The sequence below is a fragment of the Moschus berezovskii genome, chromosome X, assembly GCF_049115385.1.
Source record: "Moschus berezovskii isolate FMDL1 chromosome X, NW_MosBer_1.0, whole genome shotgun sequence".
NCBI classification, from domain to species: domain Eukaryota; kingdom Metazoa; phylum Chordata; class Mammalia; order Artiodactyla; family Moschidae; genus Moschus; species Moschus berezovskii.
In genome coordinates this window covers 88,552,306-88,560,653 of record NC_142488.1, presented here as the reverse complement: position 1 = coordinate 88,560,653, position 8,348 = coordinate 88,552,306, and positions in this window count along the sequence as shown.

Sequence of the window (8,348 nt, the reverse complement as noted above, 5' to 3'; positions counted from 1 at the left end):
TGTTCCCTTGATATCTTTAATTTTCTTGAAAAGATCTCTTGTTTTTCCTATTCTGTTGTTTTCCTCTATTTCTTTGCATTGATCACTGAGGTAGGCTTTCTTATCTCTCCTTGCTATTCTTTGGAATTCTGCATTCAGATGCTTATATCTTTCCTTTTCTCCTTTGCTTTTCGCTTCTTTTCACAGCTATTTGTAAGGCCTCCTCAGATAGCCATTTTGCTTTTTTGCATTTCTTTTCCATGGGAATGGACTTGGTCCCTGTCTCCTGTACAATGTCACGAACCTCCGCCCAGAGTTCATCAGGCACTCTATCTATCAGATCTAGTCCCTTAAATCTACTTCTTACTTCCACTGTATAATCACAAAGGATTGGATTTAAGTCATATCTGAATGGTCTAGTGGTTTTCCCTACTTTCTTCAATTTCAGTCTGAATTTGGCAGTAAGGAGTTCATGATCTGAGCCACAGCCAGCTCCTGGTCTTGTTTTTGCTGACTGTATAGAGCTTCTCCATCTTTGGCTGCAAAGAATATAATCAATCTGATTTCTATGTTGACCATCTGGTGATATCCATGTGTAGAGTCTTCTCTTGTTGGAAGAAGGTGTTTGCTATGACCAGTTCGTTCTCTTGGCAAAACTCTATTAGCCTTTGCCCTGCTTCATTCCGTGCTCCAAGGACAAATTTGCCTGTTACTCCAGGTGTTTCTTGACTTCCTACTTTTGCATTCCAGTCCCTTATAATGAAAAGGACATCTCTTATGGGTGTTAGTTCTAAAAGGTCTTGTAGGTCTTCATAGAACCGTTCAACTTCTGCTTCTTCAGTGTTACTGGTTGGGGCATAGGCTTGGATTACTGTAATATTGAATGGTTTGCCTTGGAAACAAACAGAGATCATTCTGTCCTTTTTGAGATTGCATTCAAGTACTGCATTTTGGACTCTTTTGTTGACCATGATGGCTACTCCATTTCTTCTAAGGGATTCCTGCCTACAGTAGTAGATATAATGGTCACCTGAGTTAAATTCCCCCATTCCAGTCCATTTTAGTTCACTGATTCCTAGAATGTTGACATTCACTCTTGTCATGTCCTGTTTGACCATTTCCAATTTGCCTTGATTCATGGACCTAACATTCCAGGTTCCTATGCAATATTGTTCTTACAGCATCGGACCTTACTTCTATCACCAGTCACATCCACAACTGGGTATTTGTTTTGCTTTGGCTCCATCCCTTCATTCTTTCTGGAGTTATTTCTCCACTGATCTCCAGTAGAATACTGGGCACCTACTGACCTGGAGAATTCCTCATTCAGTATCCTATCATTTTGCCTTTTGATATTGTTCATGGGGTTCTCAAGGCAAGTATACTGAAGTGGTTTGCCATTCCCTTCTCCAGTGCACCACGTTCTGTCAGACCTCTCCACAATGACCCGTCCGTCTTGGGTGGCCCCACACGACAGAGCTTAGTTTCTCTGAGTTAGACAGGGCTGTGGTCCATATGATCAGGTCAACTAGGTTTTTGTGATTATGATTTCAGTGTATCTGCCCTCTGATGCCCCCTCGTGAAACTTACCGTCTTATTTGGGTTTCTCTTATCTTGGTCGTAGAAAATCTCTTCACAGCTGCTCCAGTAAAGTGCAGCCGCTGTACCTTACCTTGGACGAATGGTATCTCCTCAAGGTCGTCCCTCCTGACCTTGAACGTGGAGTAGCTCCTCCCGACCCTCCTGTGCCTGCGCAGTCACTGCCTCTTCGATGTGGGACAGCTCCTCTAGCCCACGATTCTGCACGTGGTCGGTTGTGCAGAGCCAGCGCCTTTCGCGTCTGTGCCCCCGGAGCCTGTAGTGTAGTGTAGGTGATTGAATTCCAGTTGAGGTATTTCAAATTCTGAGAGATGATGCTTTGAAAGTGTTGCACTCAACATGCTAGCAAATTAGGAAAACTCAGCAGTGGCCACAGGACTGGAAGAGGTCAGTCTTCATTCAAATCCCAAAGAAAGGCAATGCCAAAGAATGCTCAAGCTACCACACAATTGCACTCATCTCACACGCTACTAAAGTTATGCTCAAAATTCTGCAAGCCAGGCTTCAGCAATATGTGAATCGTGAACTTCCAGATGTTCAAGCTGGTTTTAGAAAAGGCAGAGGCACCAGAGATCAAATTTCCAACATCCGCTGGATCATGGAAAAAGCAAGAGTTCCAGAAAAACATCTATTTCTGCTTCATTGACTATGCCAAAACCTTTGACTGTGTGGATCACAATAAACTGCGGAAAACTCTGAAAGACATGGGAATACCAGACCACCTGACCTGCCTTTTGAGAAACCTGTATGCAGTTCAGGAAGCAACAGTCAGAACTGGACATGGAACAACAGATTGGTTCCCAATAGGAAAAGGAGTACGTCAAGGTTGTATATTGTCACCTTGCTTATTTAACTTATATGCAGAGTACATCATGAGGAACGCTGGGCTGGAAGAAGCACAAGCTGGAATCAAGATTGCTGGGAGAAATATCAATCACCTCAGATATGCAGATGACACCACCCTTATGGCAGAAAGTGAAGAGGAACTAAAACGCCTCTTGATGAAAGTGAGAGAGTGAAAAGATTGGCTTGAAGCTCAACATTCAGTAAACAAAGATCATGGCATCTTTTCCCATCACTTCATGGGAAATAGATGGGGAAACTGTGGAAACAGTGTCAGACTTTATTTTGGGGGGCTCCAAAACCACTGCGGATGCTGATTGCATCCAGGAAATTAAAAGACAATTACTCCTTGGACGGAAGGTTATGACCAACCTATATAGTATATTAAAAAACAGAGACATTACTTTTACAACCAAGGTCCGTCTAATCAAGGCTATGGTTTTACCGCTGATCATGTATGGATGTGAAAGTTGGACTGTGAAGAAAGCTGATCACCGAAGAATTGATGCTTTTGAACTGTGGTGCTGGAGAAGACTCTTGAGAGTCCCTTTGACTGCAAGGAGATCCGACCAGTCCTTTCTAAAAGAGATCAGTCCTGGGTGTTCATTGGAAAGAATGATGCTAAAACTGAAGCTCCAATACTTTGGCCACCTCATGCGAAGTTTTGACTCACTGGAAATGACTCTGATGCTGCGAGGGATTGGGGGCAGGAGGAGATGGGGACGACAGAGAATGAAGTGGCTGGATGGCATCACAACTCGATGAGGTGAGTTTGAGTGAACTCCGGGAGTTGGTGATGGACAGGGAGGCCTGCTGTGCTGTGATTCATGGGGTCGCAGAGTCGGACACAACTGAGTGACTGAACTGAACTGATCTGAATTATCTAATAGTTTTCCCTACTTTCTTCAATGTAAGTATAAATTTGGCAATAAAGAGTTCATGATCTGAGCCACAGTCAGCTCTTGATCTTGTTTTTGGTTACTGTATAGAGCTTCTCCATCTTTGGCTGCAAACATATAATCAATCTGATTTCTGTGTTTCCATGTGGAGTCTTTTCTTGTGTTTTTGGAAGAGGGTGCTTGCTAAGATCAGTGAGTTCTTTTGGCACAACTCTACTAGCTTTTGCCCTGCTTTATTCTGTACTCCAAATCCAAATTTGCCTGTTACCTCAGGCATTTCTTGACTTCCTTCTTTTGCATTCCAGTCCCCATAATGAACAGGACATCTTTTTGGGTGTTAGTTCTAGAAGGTCTTGTAGGTCTTCGTAGAACCAGTCAACTTCAACTTATTCAGCATTTCTGGTCGGGGCATAGACTTGGATGATTTTGATATTGAATGGTTTGCCTTGGAAACGGACAGAGATCATTCTTTCGTTTTTGAGATTGCGTCCAAGTATAACATTTTGGAATTTTGTTGACTATGATGGCTATGCCATTTCTTCTAAGGGATTCTTGCCCACAGTAGTAGATATAATGGTCATCTGATTTAAATTCACCCATTCCTGTCCATTTTAGTTTGGTGATTCCTAAAATGTTGATGTTCACTCTTGCCATCTCCTGTGTGACCACTTCCAATTTTCCTTGATTCATGGACCTACCATTCCAGGTTCCTATGCAATGTTTCTCTTCACAGCATTGGACATGCTTCTATTACCAGTTACATCCACAACTGTGTGATGATTTTTCTGTGGCTCCATATCTTCATTCTTTCTGGAGTTATTTCTCCAGTGAGCTCCAGTAGTGAATTGGGCACCTACCGACCTGGGAGTTCATCTTTCAGTGTTCTATCTTTTTGCCTTTTCATACTGTACATGTGGTTCTCAAGGCAAGAATATTGAAGTTGTTTGCCATTCCCTTCTCCAGTGGACCACGTTTTGTCAGATCTCTCCACCATGACCTGTCCGTCTTGGGTAGCCCTGCATGGAATTGCTTAGTTTCATTGAGTTAGACAAGTCTGTGGTCCAAGTGACTAGGTTGGTTAGTTTTCTGTGATTGTGGTTTCGGTCAGTCTGCCCTCTGATGCCCTCTCTTAGCGCCTAAAATGTTTCTGGGGTTTCTCTTATCTTGGACGTGGGGTATGTCTTCATGTCTGCTCCAGCAAAACGCAGCCACTGTTCCTTACCTTGGATGTGGGGTATCTTCTCTCAGCCGCTTGTCACTCCAGTGAGTAACATCTGTACAGGTTTTCCTGTAACCAGGAGTTTTCGCTGGGAATTTGGGATTTTCAATGATAAAATCAAGGACAGATATTGGAAAAAGAAATGGTTGGTGTGGCAGGCTGAGTTCTAATATGATCCTTATGACTTTGTTATACACATCGTATATGATTCCCACTCCTTGAGTATAGGCAGGACTTGTGAATGGGATATGACTCTCACAATTAGTTTACTAAGTAGTTGATTTGTACTTAATCACAATAATGATCATTGTAAGTGGTTATGGCGTGATTAGGCTGGCCTTAAAAAAGGGTCTGAATCATTACAGTAAAGAAAATCTTTCTGCTGACCTTGATGAAGCCAATCACCATGAGTTCTATAGATATAACCTCTAAAAACTGACCTCTGCCTAATTCCAGTGAGATTGGAGGAGGAACTTAAGCCGCAGAGGAGATCACAGCTGCAGTCAACACTTTTATTTCATCCTTGTGAAACCCTAGGCAGATAATCTAATTAACGTGTTACTCCATACTTGACCTGAGAAGGCAATGGCAACCCACTCCAGTACTCCTGCCTGGAAAGTCCCATGGACGGAGGAGCCTGGTGGGCTGCAGTCCATGGGGTCACTGAGTCAGACAGGACTGAGCAACTTCACTTTCACTTTTCACTTTCATGCCTTGGAGAAGGAAATGGCAATCCACTCGAGCGTTCTTGCCTGGAGAATCCCAGGGACGGGGGAGCCTGGTGGGCTGCCATCTATGGGGTCGCACAGAGTCGGACACGACTGAAGCGACTCAGCAGCAGCAGCAGCCATACCTGATCCATGGAAACTGTGCTGTTTTAAGCCAGTAAATTTGTGGTAATTGTTACACTGCAATAGAAAACTAATAGTATTGTTTTTTATTTTTTTCCTGCTCCATAATGAAATAAAAGTTATGAACTTGTTGCCAGTTCCTGAACCTAAAAATTGTCATTTATTCTTGAGTCATAACGTTATTTGCTCTAAGAATCATATGATTGAGGAAAATGTGACAAAGTCAATTGCCACTCACTAGGCAACCATCTGTGAACAGGGGATGCCAGTAAGGAATGGAGTAAATGGATTTCTCAAGGAATGAGTAGATTTCTATGTGGAGAGTGAGGTTCAACCAGAATATCCATCAGGGAGAAGGAGAAAACAAAGGTATAATTTTATTAAGCAACGTAAAGAACAGTGATTTTCAAACTGATTTTTAATTGTAAAATCAATTATTGTTCAGTTGCTCAGTTATTCCTTTCTCTTCACACCATCTTCAGTATTTATTGTTTGTGGATTTTTGACAATAGCCATTTTGAAAGGTGTAAAGTTTTGTAAATCATTGTACTTTTGACTTGCATTGCTGTAATAATTAGCAATGTTGAATATCTTTTCACATGTTTCTTGGCCATTTGTATGTACTCTTTGGAGAAATGTCTATTTAGGTCTTATGCTCATTTTTTTTATTTGGTTTTTTATTTTAATGATATAAGCCACATGAGCTGTTTATAAATTTTGGAGTCTAAGCTTTGTCAGGTGCATCATTTACAAATATTTTCTCCCATTCTCTGGGTTGTCTTCTTGTTTCCCTTATGATATCCTTTGCTGTGTGAAAGCTTTTAAGTAGGTCCCATTCATTTATTTTGTTTTCCTTGCCATTCTTCTGGGAGATACAACAAAAACGATATGGTGCATTTTATGTCAAAGAGTGTTCTGCTTATGTTCTCCTCTAAGAGATTTATAGTGTCCAGTCTCACAATCATGTCATTAATCCATTTTGTATTTATTTTTGTGTGTGGTGTTAAACAATGTTGTGAATTCATTCTTTTACATGTGGCTGTCCAGTTTTCCCAGCATCATTTATTGAAGAGACTAACTTTCCTCCATTGTATAGTCTTGACTCCTTTGTCATGGATTATTTGAGCACAGGTGCCTAGGCTTATTTCTGGACTTTCTATTACTGTTCCTTTGATTTTATTTCTATTTTTGTGCCAATACTATAATGTTTTGATGATTATAACAATGTAGTATAATCTGAACTCAGGAAATCTAATTCTTCCAGCTCCATTTTTTTTCTCGATATTTCTTTCACTATTTGGGGTCGTTTGTGTCTCCATACAAATTTTAAGATTTTGTGTTATGTTTATGTGAAAAGTGCCATTGGTCATTTGATAGTTATTGCATTGAATTTGTAGATTGCCTTGGGTAGTACAGTAATTGTGACAATATCGATTCTTCCAATCCAAAAACATGGAGTATCTTTCAATCTGTTTGTTTTTGTCTTTGATTTCTTTCATCAGGGTCTTACAGTTTTTGGAGTATAGGTCTTTGGTCTACTTAAGTAAATATTGTTAGTACATAGAAATACAATGGATTTCTGTGCATTAATTTTGTAACCTGCAATTTTACCAAATTGATTGATGAGCTCTAGTAGTTTTCTGGTAGTATCTTTAGGAGTTTCTTTGCATACTATCATGTCATCTGCAAACAGTGACAGTTTCACTATTTCTTTAGCAATTCAAATGCCTATTTCCTTCTCTTCTCTTATTGCTCTAAATAGGACTTGAAAAATTAGTTGAAATAAAGTTGTGAGAGTGAATATCCTTTTCTAGATCCTAATCTTAGAGGAAATGCTTTTACATTTTCACCATTAAGTATGATGTTAGCTATAGGTTTGTCATATATGGTCTTTATTACCTTGAAGTATATACCAGCAAATTTGGAAAACTCAGCAGTGGCCACAAAACTGGAAGAGGTCAGTCTTCATTCCAATCCCAAAGAAAGACAATGCCAAAGAATGCTCAAACTACGGCACAATTGTACTCATCTCACACGCTAGTAAAGTCATGCTCAAAATTCTCCAAGCCAGGCTTCAGCAATATGTGAACCGTGACCTCCCAGATGTTCAAGCAGATTTTAGAAAAGGCAGAGGCACCAGAGATCAAGTTTCCAACATCCGCTACACCATGCAGAAAACAAGAGAGTTCCAGAAAAACACCTACTTCTCTTTCATTGGCTATGCTAAAGCCTTTGACTGTGCGAATCACAACAAACTGTTGAAAATTCTTCATAATAGCAAATGAAGCAACTGATAAAGGATTAATCTCTAAAATATACAAGCAGCTCCTGCAGCTCAATTCCAGAAAAATAAATGAGCCAATCAAAAAATGGGCCAAAGGACTAAACAGACATTTCTCCAAAGAAGACATAAAGATGGCTAACAAACACATGAAAAAATGCTCAACATCCCTCATAATCAGAGAAATGCAAATCAAAACCACAATGAGATACCATTTCACACCAGTCAGAATGGCTGCTATCCAAAAGTCTACAAGCAATAAATGCTGGACAGGGTGTGGAGAGAAGGGAACCCTCTCACACTGTTGGTGGGAATGCAAACTAGTACAGCCACTATGGAGAACAGTGTGGAGATTCCTCGAAAAACTGGAAATAGAACTGCCATACGATCCAGCAATCGCACTCCTGGGCATATACACCGAGGAAACCAGAATTGAAAGAGACACGTGTACTCCAATGTTCATTGCAGCACTGTTTATAATAGCCAGGACATGGAAGCAACCTAGATGTCCATCTGCAGACGAATGGATAAGAAAGCTTTGGTACATATACACAATGGAGTATTATTCAGCCATTAAAAAGAATGCATTTGAATCAGTTCTAATGAGGTGGATGAAACTAGAGCCTATTATACAGAGTGAAGTAAGCCAGAAAGAAAAACACCAATACAGTATACTA